Source organism: Podarcis vaucheri (assembly GCF_965113315.1).
Source record: "Podarcis vaucheri genome assembly, chromosome: Z".
In the NCBI taxonomy this organism is placed as follows: Eukaryota; Metazoa; Chordata; class Lepidosauria; order Squamata; family Lacertidae; genus Podarcis; species Podarcis vaucheri.
In genome coordinates this window covers 21,946,704-21,963,044 of record NC_138758.1, presented here as the reverse complement: position 1 = coordinate 21,963,044, position 16,341 = coordinate 21,946,704, and the positions used below count along the sequence as shown (strand labels likewise).

The following is a 16,341-nucleotide window of genomic DNA, read 5'->3' as shown; positions in this document are numbered from 1 at the left end:
GTCATCCTCTGGACCTCTTATGGAGGGGGTACATAAAGAAGTGTCTCAAATGACGATCTTGGGGTCCAGGTCAGTTCATGTACCTGATGAACTGACAAAACTTGGCTTTATTTTTCCTGTGTCAAAGACCCAGTTTGACACCCCCCTCACACACAAGCTGGGAGCATCAGTGGCGCCCCTCTGGAGGCTTCACCCGGGGCAAAAAACCCAGCTAGCCTCCTGTAGCTATGGCACTGTCTGGATGTACCATTACAAAGTTAATCTTCTACTCCAGCCTCTATTTTTTATGGGGTCCTCAAAAGTTTGTAGAGTTATCTGTTCAAAGGCCAGTTAAACTCTTTGAATAAGAGGGAGAAAAGGAGCCTTGGAAGTTGCCTATCAAGTGTTTGTCCTTGATGCTAAACTGGGTAGACATATAGCTTACCTGGTCAAACTTTCTCCCATTGTGGCAAGAGGCATTATATGATGAAGCTATTTAAATTCTAGTATCCATTATGAGATTTGTGTGTCTACAGAGATTTGCATGTCTCATGTTATGCAAATTGTGTCCTCTGGACAGCAATAATGCAAGAATATTAGGGAAGCATCACAGAACAACTAATGAAGTCGTGTGCTGTGTCGAGGGTCTGGTATTAATCCAGCACTAATGAACTATTATTCATCAATGACATGGCACAGAATACACCCACCCACTAAAAATCCCACCACTCTGGGGGCTGATGAGTCCAGCAACAGTTGTAGAGGAACTGCATTGGCTGCCAATTACAAGAGAGCGAACACTTGAGCTTCCTGAGATACCCTCTTCTCCCATGCATGAAAAAGTAGGTTTAGCGTACTTGGTTAGTTAAATTTGCAGACATTAGCATATGAAGAAAAACATTGGGTTGAATCCCAAGGAGAGGGCCTGATCCAAAGTTTCTGCTCATGTAAGGACTTTTTTTGTGAGTGGAATGGATAATTCACTGGTTTCAGCTCTTGTCTTTTGGATCCATCCGACTCATTCTGAAGCACTCATCCTTTTGTTTTTAAATGATCCATAGCAGCAGGCACCATCCTGGAGAGGCATTTTCTGGTGGGTAAAATAGAAGGGGAAATCATCTCATCTAAGATTGTGTCTGCCACCTACGGTTTCTATTAAAAAAACCACACAACCCAAATACTTAAATTAAAAACAATAATTAACACTGGTTGTTTGGTCACTCCAAAGAGTTTTTTATTATTATTCAAGTGATCTAGCCAATCAATCCATTGAATTTAGGATGGGGTACCTGCAGCTCTTCAGAAGATGCTTGTCTAGAGCTCCCCTTGTTACTGGCCATTGACCATGCTCTCTGGGGCTGATGGGAGTGTCAGACTAGGACCTCACTGGGTGATCTTGTGCCAGTCTCTCAAGCTAACCTACCTCACAAGGTGATCATGAGGGTAAAATTAGGGAGATGGAGAGATGCATGTACTCCACCTTGAGACCCTTGGAGGAAAGATGGGATAAAAATGTAGAAACGAACAAACAAATTACATCTGGAGAACTAGAGGTTCACCGTCCCTGAATTAAATGTTGCAGCACTTTCTTAGATCACTGGGCCAAAGTGATTATACCCTCCTTGCATCATTTCCAGCATGGCATGATTAGGAGAAATGTTATACCGTAATTCTTCCTTCTTTTAACACCTACTTATCGGAGCAGCTGAGTATATAATTGTGCTATGGTCTGTAGAATTAAGTACTGCTAAGAGTGACATGTGTCGTTTTTTTCTTTTTCCTTTTTCGTTTTTGGTCTTTTGCTTCTGCTTTGAATTTGTCATGGGCTTGTGGCATAATTAATTACGCCAAGCAGCCCTGCTTATTTAGTCCTTTCCCAAACTCTGGAGTGTCCAGCGATATAAGAGAGCCATGTAAGCACATAATCCATTTCATGCTCATTTTGCTTCATCGGAAGATATGTTTATTCAAAGATTAGGAGCTGCTATAAGAGAGAAGTCCTTTTCATTGCCAGTGGGGGTGGGGGTGGGGAGTGTCCCTGCACACAACCCCAGGTGCTAGTCTTTTAAATGCCCAGAATGTGCTTCTCTGTTATTGGGTGGTTTCCCTCACGAGGGGCTGGTTTAGATATAATGCTAAAGCATAGTTTGGTGTTACAAATAATAAAAAAGAGAAATGTCAGGGGAAAAAGGGAAATTCATCACACACACATGCACCACCAGTTTGCATATACAAATTAAAACTATCTGGATAGCTCAGTTGGTTAGAGCCTGGTGCTGATAATGTCAAGGTTGCAGGTTCGATCCCCATAAGGGACAGCTGCATATTCCTGAATTGCAGCGGGTTGGACTAGATGATCCTCCAGGTCCCTTCCAACTGCCATACATACGGAAAATCCTGGGCAAGCGGAAAAGGCGGCTGGGAATTTCAATCCCCATGGTAAATGTCTGGGGAAACCCGAACGTATGGCAACCCATGTTAAAATGTTTTTTGGGGGGGGTTTTTTGCCGCTTTTTAAAAAGGGAAGCAGTTGGTGGCTTCCCGTGCCCCTCAGTTCCCAGCAAAGCAGGTCCCCTGGTCGTCCTGCTTTTTTGTGTGTCACATTCGTCCAGTGGTTCGTCTTCTGCATTGGATGATTTCCCACCTCCACCCGCATCTGTGTTCCAGGACGCTCTGCTCTGATCTAGAATTTCCTCATCTGGCTTGCCCGCTAGCACAAAGTGTAGATAGCCAGCCTCAAGTTGCTGTACCTTTTCTTCCAGCAAGGCAACCAGCTTGCAATTGCTGCAGGTGTAGCTTTGCATAATGTCAGTCAGGAAGACAGAAATGGCACAGATGTTGCAGGTCACGGCAGCAGCTCCCTTGCCGTTCATGTCTCTTGGTCTTGTGTACTCTGTGAGACAGCACTCCATGCACTCCCTTCAAGCTCCTCTCCCTCGCAGCACCTCTGTTTACAATTCATGGCTGTGAGAGCTTAGCTGTTCCTGTTTTATCTGTAAGCCCCCTTGGGTCCCATATCTGTTACTCGCTTCTTCAGAAAACAATAGACCCTCCTGCTCCTTCCTTTTTGTACATGGAAGATGAAGAACCTTTTAGAGCTCAGAGGGCCAGGTCCTTTGCAAGATCCACATTGCAGGCTAGATTTGACTCAGTTGCTGTTGTGCTTATGTCCTCCTTGTGGGTTTCTCACAGGCATTTGGTTGGCCATTGGGAAAACAGAACTCTAGATGTCGGATGTTCTCATGTTCTGTTCTCATGTTCTTAACTAACTTAGTCTTGATTCCAACCCACTGCATTATTTATCCTCACTCACCCCAATAAAATCATCATGAAAACTAAGGTTTGATTTTGCAACCTTTACGTGGATTTTTTCAAAAGGTTTCTTCCCCCTCCCCAGTTTTAATGTGTAGAAAATATTGGAACATATTTGGAACATTGCGGAAAGGGCTCTCTTGTGTTGGTCTGATTTTAAATATGGATTATTCTACAACTTTTTATTTTCATATGGAAAAGAATGCAAAACCTTAAAAAAAATTATACTCAATCTACCCAAATCTGGGGAACGTGAGAGAATGAGAGAGAGAGAGAGAGAGAGAGAGAGAATCTCTCTTGTATGCAAACATATCTGAAGAGGGCAGCAGATTTTTGAAACTAGGACTTTATGACCGCTTATAAAACATATTTTGCACACCTCATTCTATTTGAAAGTGAGCATGCTGGTAATGGTTGTTTGAGAGCACTTTGCATCAACATCTTCCATTTTCATACACTCAGCCTTTTACGCCATTCTCCTTAGGGGCTGGAATGTTATGTGCTTGGTCTTTTAGTTCATTTTGCACAAAATCCTGTTAGTTGTTAATGAATTTTAGGGACTGTGGAGAAAAACATATCCTTCTTAGAAAAGAAAGTGTTTTCTCCTAATGCAAATATGGCAGAAGTTCAAATGCTGAAATTAAACTCTGCCTGAAATCTTTCTGGGCATTTTATTTTCCCTTTTCATTGAAAAAGAGCCCTTTGCACTGTAAAACATTCAGAAATGAGTTAACATAGGAAGCAGCATTATATCTAGTTAGATTATTGGCCTGTCTAGCTCTGCATTTTTGTTTGCATGCAAAGCAAGAGCTCCACTATTGAAAACAAAGATAACTCTGTTGGATCAGGCCAGTGGCCCATCCATAGCTGTCAACTTACAGATTTGAAAATAAGGGACCAGCAGCCTCAAAAATAAGGGATCAGCAGCCAAAATAAGGGAGTTTCCAAGCACAGGTATGTTCAGCTTCTGAGCCCCTCCAAGCCAAAGGCAGAAAGCCCAGCCAGCAGCCAAACGAAGCCTCATGTCGTGGTTCCCACAGCACAGCAACCCGGCAAAGGGGATGCAGCAAGGAAAATCACCATCACCTCTCCGCTGGGAAGTGCTGAGCAAAGGCGAGTCCCCAGGCAACACGGCCGATTTGATCGGCACAAGGCATGCAAGCTCCACCCCACAGTCGTTCTTAGACTCCTTATTGGGTGAGCAACACAGCCAAGCAACACAGTTGGAGCCTCCCTCCTCCCTGGCCAGCAGGGAGGGAGGGAGGGAGAGAAGCTGCTTTCTTTGAAACCTGGGAAATTTAAGGGACATCATCAATAAGGGACAGCAGCGGGACACAGCGCTGGGATAAGGGACTTTCCTGCCAAATAAGGGACAGTTGACAGCTATGGGCCCATCTCAACCTGCATTCTCTTCTCTTGGTGGCCAACCAGATGCCTGTGGGACGTCTGAAAGCAGGACCATACAACAGCACACTTGTAATTCCATTCCTTTCCCATATGGTGAGGGGGGATTCATTTGCCACACCCTCCTCCCCCACAAAGGAGGCAGCCACGTGGGGGCAATTTTCCCTTCCCTCTTCCGTCTACCCATTAAGACACTCACCCTCCTATTTTCCAGTGTGGGCTCTGCTAGTTGCCTTCATTAAGTAGGATTTTTTTGGGTCACACTAATTGACACGTATCACTTCTTTCTCGCCTTCTTCACACTGTTGGGTGTTGTCTGCTTGACTGGCATTTTGTTTGAATTCGGTTAATTGGCATTTGGCTCAGGTGGTTGAGTGGATTTTGGAAAATATCAGACTAATATCAGAGCCAGAGTAGTTTTGGGCCAGTTGGGTGCATTGGGGTGAATGTTGGCCAATGGAGCCATGGTGCGCATGTCGGGTTCATATACTGAAGGAGCAGGCAGTGAGGGTCAGAAGAGTTCCCTCAGGCCTTCCTGCATGATCACAGCATGCGGCTGGCAGCTGGCTCAGGATTGATGGGAAATCTTCCCATCAATGCATCTCAGCTCCCAGACCTCATTGGTTTTGGTAAATTTGACTGGCAGATTCTATGTTGTTATTGTTTAGTTGTTTAGTCGTTTAGTTGTGTCTGCCTCTTCATGACCCCATGGACCAGAGCACGCCAGGCACTCCTGTTTTCCACTGCCTCCCGCAGTTTGGTCAAACTCATGTTAGTAGCTTCAAGAACACTGTCCAACCATCTCGTTCTCTGTCGTCTCCTTGTGCCCTCCATCTTTCCCAACATCAGGGTCTTTTCCAGGGAGTCTTCTCTTCTCATGAGGTGGCCAAAGTATTGGAGCCTCAGCTTCAGGATCTGTCCTTCCAGTGAGCACTCAGGGCTGATTTCCTTCAGAATGGATAGGTTCGATCTTCTTGCAGTCCATGGGACTCTCAAGAGTCTCCTCCACCACCATAATTCAAAAGCATCAATTCTTCGGCGATCAGCCTTCTTTATGGTCCAGCTCTCACTTCCATACATCACTACTGGGAAAACAATAGCTTTAACTGTACAGACCTTTGTTGGCAAGGTGATGTCTCTGCTTTTTAAGATGCTGTCTAGGTTTGTCATTACTTTTTCCCAATTCTATAGTTGTTATGTTTTAATAAATATACCCATCTTTCTTGTCTTGTGTGTGCTGCTGGCAATCTGTGCTTTCCAATAACTGGTAATACAGAAGCATTATTCCCTCCAACTGTGGAGGCACAGCACAGCCATCATAACTGGTAGCCATGGATCTCTTTCTCCCCTGTGAATTTTTCCAGTCCTCTTTGAAAGCAATCCAAGTGGATGGCCATCACTGCCTCTTGTGGGTGCAAATTCTGCAGTGTGTTGTGTGAAGAAGTACTTTCTTTTGTGTTCTCTGAATCTTCCAACATTTTACTTCATTGGGTGTCAAGAAGCTCAGTCGTGCCCCCTCTTACTCAAAGCTGTAACCTTTTCTTGAAGAAGCATTTCTCCGTCCTCTTGATCATTTTGCATTTTGTTGCTCTTTTCTGAACTTCTTCCAACTCGACAATATCCTTTTTGAGGTGAGGTTGCCAGAACTGTACACAGTACTCCAAGTGTGGTCACACCATAGATCTTTATAATGGCATTATGGTACTGTCAGCCCCCCCCCCATTCCTTTCCTAATGATTCCTAATATGGAATTTGCCTTTTTCAAAGCTGCATCACAAAGGCTTGGCATCTTCTTATAGCTGTCCACTATGACCCCAAGGTCTCATACCTGGTCAGTCACTGGCAGCTCAGGTCCCATGAGAGAGAGAAAGAGAGAGAGAGAGAGAGAATATATATATACGGTCTCCCCAAGATACACAAAGAAGGAACACCACTCAGACCAATAGTCAGCTCCATAGGCTCACCTCTACAAAATCTCGCTAAATTTCTCGCTAAGCAACTTCAGCCCTATGCAGAATCCATCGCTTCACACGTTACTAACTCCTTCCAGTTCATAGAAACAATAAAGAAACAATACCTACATCCCGATGACCTACTTGTGAGCTTCGATGTTGTATCTCTCTTCACTCAAGTGCCCATTAATGAAGCCTTGACAGCCATTCAAAACAAATACAACCCCCCCAAATACATCCTGGACCTGACCAACCACTGCCTAACCAACACGTACTTCATCCACAATGGACAAAGATACAAACAGATAGAAGGAGCACCTATGGGATCACCCCTCTCACCGGTCATCGCAAATTTGTACATGGAACACTTTGAAACCAATGCTTTAGACAAGTCAGAACACAAACCCAAACTTTGGCTCAGATATGTTGACGACACCTTTGTAATTTGGCCACACGGGAAAGAAAAACTAGATAGCTTCCTCACACATCTCAACAGCCTACACCCCAAAATACAATTCACTATGGAAATAGAAGACAACAACCAACTCCCCTTTCTTGACGTCCTAATCTACAAAAAACCTGATGGCTCCCTAGGACACACTATCTACCGGAAAAAAACACACACCAACCGCTACTTACATGCACAATCACACCACCACCCTGCACAAATAAACTCCGTAGCCAAGACTCTCATCTCCAGAACCAAACGCCTGGCTGACAAAGACCACTTGACAACTGAGTTACAGAATCTCTCAAATGTGTTAATCGCCAATGGATACCAGAAAAACAGGGTTACGAAGCTAATCCAAAAAGAAACACCCCCCAAAAACCAAGACACAGAAGAAAACAATGGCATGGCCCTCCTTCCTTATATCAAGGGCACTACAGACAAAATCAGCAAAATCCTCCATAAACACAATATCAAAACAGCCTTCTGCACCAACCAAAAAATAGCCAATATCCTCAGAAACCCAAAAGACAAAATCCAGCTGGAAAACCAAGGGGTCTATGAAATACCCTGCAAAGTCTGCCCAGCCACGTACATTGGACAAACAAACAGACGAATAAATGCACGTATCGCAGAACACAAGAATGCCGTCAAAAAAGAAGAAAAAACTTCCTCTCTTTTCCAACACATGAAAGAAACAGGACACGAAATTAATTTTGCAGATTCCAAATTGCTCTTTAACATGGAACATCACCACAAGAGAATAATCATGGAAGCCATCGAGATAGAGAAACACCCTCACAACATGAACAAGCGTGACGACACGTCCCGCCTGCCAGACATCTGGAAATTAGCCCTCCCCACAAAAACCGACACCAGAACCAGAGGCACACAGAACGCCGTCACCAATCAACCACACCAGACCCAAACCCAGACCCTCTCCACAGACATATTACAGACTCCATCCAGTAACCAAACTATAGTGGCACCTCCGGATGCTGCACCCCCCTGCAATCCCTACACAGATCTGGCTGGCACAAGGCACAAAACCATAGCTCGCCCCTATACACGAAGCCAAGCCAGAGCACAACTAAATGCAGCACAGCCATCTTCTCAGAAAAACTCTTCACAAGCTCAAGAGGTCAAGACACGAAAGCTTTAGCAACTAATCTACACTTAATGACCCACCCAGTGATATTCAGAATATCACTCATGAAATCACCCAAGATATCCCTCAAGTAATTAAGGAACAAAAGAAGAAAAGGCACACTAATCTAGGAACTTCCTCTCTGCCCAGAACGATGGAGGCTATACACCACACCCCTCAACAGTATTTATAGGAACTCAAACACCAGACTCTGCTCTGTTCCAGTAACAAGAAGCCGAAAGCACCAGCCTGAAGATGACGAGTGAGACCTCGTCGAAACGTCGCACAGACACCCCGACTCTTACACGGGAAGACACCCGAAGACACCAAAACCTGCATATATATATATATATATATGGGAATGATGCTGAGCAGTTTAATATCATCAGCAAATGTCGCCACATCACTGTGCACCCCAGCTTTAGTTACTATAAAAACAACTTAAAAGGGTTTGGTTGAATCTGTCCTTTTTCTTATATATTTATGGATGAACATTTTAGGTTCCTGTTTTATTGCTGTTATTATATTTGGTTTTAATATTTCTTTTCTTACTTTGTTAAGTTGCTTTGAGAAAGTATCATGTAAAAAGCAACAAGTAAGTGTAATAAACAGGATGAATAAGAACTGAAATACTTAAAATTAAATTTATTTAGGTCATGGCACGTGTAATAACATCACTATCTTGAACTGAGGTTTAAGTCACCATTTAGGAAAGGTTATGTCTTCCACTTGCGTTGATGTTGTATGAATTTTGCATGTTTTCAGATGATGTAAGATCAAATTTACAAATTTGTAAACTGTGAATGCAATAACTGGCTGGACAAAAGGGAGGCATTTTTTCATGAATGGTTGATGGTGAGCTTAATTTAGAGTTTGCTTCGCATTCATAAACCAAACCTTTTTGAAGACACATTGCAACCTTAACTTGAATGTCAGCAATTGCATCAGATGATAGGCCTTCCAAAACACTGGTGTGATAATGACAAACTCTGGATGTGTGGGGAGGTGCTTTTTTGGACCACCCATGTCCTTTCAGAAGATAAATGTTCTGCATCCATATCCTTGAAAAGCAGGAGGCTTTTCATGTTGTGTAGGAAATCTAAACAAAAAAGAGTGGGGAGAATAAGGCAAATGGCATTTTGGTTTCAGACAGATATAAAGCATCATGTTGCCATGATCACACACATTCCTGAATTCATTTCATCTGTGTGAAGGTCTGTTTTGAAGCAGGTGGTGAAGCTCAGAGAAGTTCTATATTATTTATTTCTGTTATGGATAGATTGGTGAAAATCCTAACACAGACTTGTGTACACATGCATTGCCTCCATGTGAAAAGTTTTGAATATACTCATCCTGAATTTTCTGCACTCTAATGCACATCTGCTCTGGTGTATATTATTGTTAGATTCAATTTATTTCAATTTCAATTTATTAGATTTATTGCATTAGCCCTGTGGCCATAGCATGATATACATTGAAATAACAACATAAAATAGGGGTGGGGAGGTAAAGGTAAATATCATCCTGGGCGGTTACTTGAAGAAAGAAAAAGAGAGAGAGAAAAAACAACTGCTGAGGCTGGAGGAGGACCGTTAAAGGGTCCTTCAGCTCCTCAGATATGTCCTAACTCGATTGTCCTTGTACAATAAGGCTACTTGGAACTTCGTTCGGTCGTGCGGCGTATCGACTACAGCTGTGGTGATAAGGAAGAAGTTAGTGCCGCTTTCCTCTTCATCACACTAAGCAGAAAGTTAGCTGTCATCTCAGTAATCCAGCAATCACAATCCTGCAAAAGGAGGGACACTATCCAAGGCTGAATTGGGAGATGAAGCTTATTCACGAGGGGAATTAAAAACCGAGATCTTTCATCTGTCCAGTTGGGACAGAAGAGCATTACATGTTCCATAGTCTCCAGGGTCATGTCATTACAGGTGCATGTTCTATTTGCGATGGGAACTCTGGAATAACGACCCGACAGAACTGCTGTAGGAAAACAGTTGAGACGGGCACAGGTAAAGGCCCTACACTTAGCCTCCAAAGAAATTGTGAAGCAGTATAGAGGGATCCCTTCAGGGGGTGGAATAGCTAGGGCTAGGCCAGAACACGGTCCTCTTGCATAGGAAGCTGTGTTAGAGAAGTCAAGTTGCTGTAGTTTCTTTTTGATTAGAGGTAGGGTCGCCGGGCTGATACACTCTAAGTTAAGAACAGTTTTACAATTCAAATTGAGAAGAGAGCGGAATTTGAGGTTAATTGTTGTTTTCCAAGGGGAATTATGAATGTCTCTTAGGATCAGATTAGAAAAACCACCTCTAATTTTAGCATCCGATGCTAATAGGTGGAAGCTGTAGGAAATGGCTCGACTCCATGCTCGTTTAACAGTTGAGGGCTGGGCGAACTCGAGTCGTAGGGCTGCACCTGAGACACATCTCGGAATTGTTAGATTCAAAATAAGTCCACAAAGACACTCCTTCTCTAATACAGTGGTACCTCTGGTTACGTACTTAATTCGTTCCGGAGGTCCGTTCTTAACCTGAAACTGTTCTTAACCTGAAGCACCACTTTAGCTAATGGGGCCTCCCGCTGCCGCCGCCATGCGATTTCTGTTCTCATCCTGAAGCAAAGTTCTTAACCCGAGGTACTATTTCTGGGTTAGTGGAGTCTGTAACCTGAAGCGTATGTAACCTGAAGCGTATGTAACCCAAGGTACCACTGTACAGAGATTAGCTGAGTTGTCTTTAATGCTTATTTACTTTGTGGCAGCCTCATAACCTGAGTTGCTCAGGAATATCAGAAACCAAGATATCAGTGCAGTTTTGAAAGATTCAATCAGTCATCTTGATTCAAATTGGCATCCAATTGCATCCAGATATAGCCTAAAACCTGTTCGTTGATCTCAGGAGCCATCATGCAAACTGTGGTTACAATATTATTATTTACAGTATTTCTCCATGGACCTCAAGGTGGCATACATGGTTTCCCCCCTCCCATCTTCAGATATCATAAGAGGTATCCAAATGCTTAGCAAGGGAACAGACAACTTTCCAAAATGTATAGAGAGATTAGTGGGCCCCTGGGACCTTTTTAATGTGGGTGGGTGGGATATAAAACTTTTGGGGTAGGTTATAGGATCATGCGTTGGCACTTTGAAACACCATGTTGAGGAAAGGAACTTGTCTGCATTATTTATTAAAAAATAAATCTTTCATCAGACCCAATATCATATAGCTCAATTGGTGCAGCAGGAGACTCTGAATCTCACGGTCATGGGTTAGAGCCCCACATTGGACGAATGATTCCTGCACTGCAGGAGGTTGGACTAGATGACTCTCGTGGTCCCTTCCAACTCAACCATTCTATGATTACGATTCTATATTGGTTTGTTTGGGGATTATGGGCTTAACTTTTAAAACCTGACTTGTCCATGGCTGAAATTGGAAGGAGATAGATTGATTGACGATCCTAAAACTTTTAAAAAATTGTTGGTTGCCAGTAATGTAGCCAACGGGGGATATATTAGATAACTGGAAAAGAAGATGAGCAGATTAAGACATGATCCTGGGAGACAAAGGAATTTACATCAGGCTAGAGGGCATAAGATTTGGCAGGTTGGACATGAGTCATCAGCATTAGCGCCTATATCTAGATAGGGATGGCTGTGAAGATTTAATTGTAAGGGTGAACAAGCAGAGCAGAACACCCTGACCTTGCCAGATCTCATTTTCCTAATGATGCAAGACCCCAGGGAATCCGGGGAGCCATGATGATCCATATAGATTTTAAACACTCTTAGAACTTCATAATCTCTGGCAAGTACTATGACCTGCCCTTTTTCTTTTCTTGTTCCCTAATTTGTTAAAGCCTCAGAGCTAATGACCAGCCCATTGCGTTTATAGTAGGGACTGGAGAACCTGTTGCCCTGCAGCTCTCCTATCAGCCCTAACCAGCAGGGACAATGGTCAGAGTACAACCACATCTGGAGAGTGACAGGTAGTGGGAATCTGCTTTCTCCAATGGTTTCTTAAAGTGTTAAATGTGGATGAGTGATCCACTAAGCTGTCCTCACTGGGGATGCCATAGTCCATAATTTGTGCCTAGTTGATTGGCAGTTTATTAAGCTAACGTGGTTGGCTATCTTGAGCCATATGTTGGATTTTTTGAGCCAATTGATGGCATCTCCCTCCCAGTGAGCACAAGCTATAGGAGTTTGAAACTGCAGTTAACTTTCATCCTCCTCTTTCCCCTACCTTCATCTATACAGTGGGTTCGGGACAAGAAAGCAGTACATTTCACAGATAAAAATAGGGCCACTGTGTGCAAGTATAATCCCTGTCCTCATACCAGATAAGGATCACTTGGGGGCACAGATGTAGACAATGGGAATCGGTTATGGCATTAAAAAACCCAACTTTTATCTGCAGAAGAAAACAACAGGTCACACTAAGACTTCCTCTGCTCTGGTACCCCCATTGATCCACCTAGCTCAGTATTGTCTACACTTACTGATGGTTCTCCAGAGTTTCATATAGAGACCTCTCCCAGCCTACTCTGGAGATGCGAGGGATTGAAGCAGGATCTTCTGCATACAAAGTGACTGCTCTACCACTGAGCTATGGAACTTCCCAGGATGCAGAGAAGACAGGGCTGGCTGAAAAAGATGAATGCTGCCTGTCTCTATCTTCTTCCTCAAGATGAGCTGGACTACTACTGCTGGAGAGTAATTGGAGAAAAAAATTAGGATGGTCTCCTGAGGAATAAGGAAGGTTGGTGATTCGAATCCCTGCAACGGGGAGAGCTCCTGTTGCTCAGTCTCTGCTCCTGCCAACCTAGCAGTTCAAAAGCACAAAGTGCAAGTAGATAAATAGGTACAGCTCTGGCAGGAAGGTAAACGGTGTTTCCGTGTGCTGCTCTGGTTCACCAGAAGTGGCTTAGTCATGCTGGCCACATGACCCAGAAGCTGTACGCCGGCTCCCTCGGCCAATAAAGCGAGATGAGCGCTGCAACCCCAGAGTCGGCCACGACTGGACCTAATGGTCAGGGGTCCCTTTACCTTTTTAGACAGACTTTGATGGAAATGCTCATGGTGGCAGTATTCCTATGAGTGTATTTGGGTTTATGCTGGAATTGGAATGGAACTCAGAGCTTTACAGCAAAATTGTTTTTAAAAAAGCTAACCATGACATGAGTATAGATATCTGCTAGAGAAGAAGGGCATTCTGCTGTAAGCACCACAGAAAAGGATTCATTTTTATCTTCTTCCATTCCATCTCCTCAACTGGCAGTGGCCAAATTACTGGAAGACATGAAATTCATTGGTAATATGGGTCACGATGTTCACCATCACGCATACGCTTGTGTAGAAGCTGTTCAGCCGTGCTTTCTTTTGTATGCACTGTGTACTGTCACATTACAAGACAGCTGGGTTCTTCATCAGTGACTTTCTGTGTTCTTTGCATTGTCACCTGCCATACTGTTTGAACCATTAAGTAAATGTCTTCCAAAAAGGCTCATGCCCTGGGGATCTATGAAAGAGCAGCCTGAGTCATAAAAAATGCCAGTTTTGCTTTTTCATAATAGATGTACCTGGCATAAAGGCATATTTAGATCAACCAGCTACACATAATTTCCTTATCGGAGCACGACACACTTGTTTGGTTTATCCCAGAGCAAGACAAGAGCACAGAAGGGGACTTTGGGGGAAATCCTTCTGAATGCCCCCTCCCCCATTTTAACTGCTGTGTTATTGTGTTGTTGCTTAAATATATTACCTTCTTTTCTCTTCCCTCATGTTGCCTTCACATTCAACTGTGGGCCTCTGAGTTTACAGGAACAGTACAGTGGTACCTCGGGTTACATACGCTTCTGGTTACAGACTCCGCTAACCCAGAAATATTACCTCAGGTTAAGAACTTTGCTTCAGGATGAGAACAGAAATCGTGCTCTGGAAGCGCGGCAGCAGCAGGAGGCTCCTTTAGCTAAAGTGGTGCTTCAGGTTAAGAACAGTTTCAGGTTAAGAACGGACCTCCGGAACGAATTAAGTAATTAATCTGAGGTACCACTGTAGTTTGAAGTATGGCCAAGGGTCAAATCAAATTGTCTGGATATAGGGATGGAGTGGGGAATATGGGTGTCACTCAGATTGTGAGGGTTGCTATGGGTTGGGTAGAGCATTAAGCTGATGTTGGGAGGGGAAAGAACAAAAGGCCAAGGAACCCAGTTGATTGTTGGCCATGAACACTGTGCTGAGACGGATATCTTTCATGGCCAAGCTATATTCCAAGCTGCGACCCAGCAATAGTTTTGAAAAGTCCAACATTGCTGGTGCAGAGCATCCAAACTATTGTACCCTCCAATACTCCAATGACAACAATGGGAACACACTTCTAGCATCCAACCAAGGGCCACTGACATGATTCTCTACTGCATCATTACATGTTGCAGAAGCCTTATTCTGTCTGTTGCCTGACATCTTATTTTATCCTTCTATTGCCCTCTACACTATTTTTAAAGCCAAAGGGATGTGTGTGTTCTTTGGACTAAAGATATGCTAAGGAAACACAATTCCTCTACAGTAAAAACAGTTCAAAATATACCTCATCAGCAGTGGTATGTAAAATGGCAGGCTATGTACTGCCTTTCAGTGTTGATGCATCTACCATTTGTAGAAATGTGCTCTGGTTACTAGATACACCCCTTCGCACACTCACATAGCCAATGTGTGATTTAAATGCCAGAGACTGGAGTGCTGCTTAACCATGAAGAGTATGGAGTAAATTATACTCAAGAGGAGACCTACTGATATTAATGGACCTAAGTTAACAATGTCCATTAATTTCAGTGGTTTGAGTAGGACTAGCAGTGGATGCAACCCATTGTGTCCACTTCTGGGCACCTCATTTTAAGAAGTACTTTGGGGCATGTCCAGAGCAAGAAGGACAGTGGTGAGGGTTCTGGAAGCCAAGTTCCTATAATGAACAGTTGAAAGATCTAGGCAACAGAGAATTAAGGGGAGACTATCAGAAGGCCGCGAGGGTGACTATAAGGGATGCGGGTGGCACTGTGGGTTAAACCTCAGAGCCTAGGACTTGCCAATCAGAAGGTCGGCAGTTCGAATCCCCGCGACAGGGTAAGCTCCCGTTGCTCGGTCTCTGCTCCTGCCAACCTAGCAGTTCGAAAGCACGTCAAAGTGCAAGTAGATAAATAGGTACCGCTCCGGCAGGAAGGTAAACGGCGTTTCCGTGCACTGCTCTGGTTCGCCAGAAGCGGCTTAGTCATGCTGGCCACATGACCTGGAAGCTGTACGCCAACTCCCTCGGCCAATAAAGCGAGATGAGCGCCGCAACCCTAGAGTCAACCACGACTGGACCTAATGGTCAGGGGTCCCTTTACCTATCAGAAGGTCAGCGGTTCGAATCCCTGCGACAGGGTGAGCTCCCGTTGCTCTGTCCCAGCTCCTGCCAACCTAGCAGTTTGACAGCGTGCCAAAAAGTGCAAGTAGATAAATAGGTACTACTCCAGAAGGAAGGTAAACTGTGTTTCCGTGTGCTTCTCTGGTTTTGCCAGAAGCGGCTTACTCATGCTGGCCACATGACCTGGAAAAACTATCTGCGGACAAACGCCAGCTCCCTCGGCCTGTAAAGCAAGATGAGCACTGCAACCCAGAGTCGTCTGTGACTGGACTTAACTGTCAGGGGTCCTTTACCTTATAACAATAGTATTCGAATAGCTACAAAAATGGATATGTTGCTTCAGAAGGCAGGGCTAGAACTTGTGGGTGGAAATTGTAGGAAAGCAGATTTTGCTAAATATTCTTCTAATAAGCATATTTTTGTATGCAACTTTGAGAAATGTGCACATTTTTACAAAGCCATTTCTCCTAACACAATACATTTTTGTATTTTATTTTCTACTAATATATTCCTTTTCATTTTTGTAAACTTGTTTTTGGGAAACATCACAAAATTTGTATAACTGCGAATTCCAAAGGATAACTGCATTTCAGGTCACATATTGTTTTGGAAAGTGTGGATGCGGTTGGTTCACTTTTAAAATACATTTCCCCTCATCCATAACTCTAAGCAGGACTTAGTTGGATACAGCTC

At 43.7% G+C, this 16,341-nt stretch overlaps 1 protein-coding gene and 1 long non-coding RNA gene across 2 annotated transcripts in view; one reads left to right on the top strand and one right to left on the bottom strand.

Moving 5' to 3' along the window:
- Window positions 1-16,341, top strand: part of LOC309524077 (connector enhancer of kinase suppressor of ras 2-like) — a 320,117-nt gene that overhangs the window by 85,811 nt on the left and 217,965 nt on the right. The window lies entirely within an intron of this gene.
- LOC309524100 lies at window positions 8,730-15,040 on the bottom strand. The gene is made up of 3 exons (XR_014215788.1): window positions 14,833-15,040; window positions 12,743-12,949; window positions 8,730-9,341 (listed from the first exon to the last, which is right to left on the bottom strand). It is a non-coding gene; the product is annotated as an uncharacterized lncRNA (long non-coding RNA).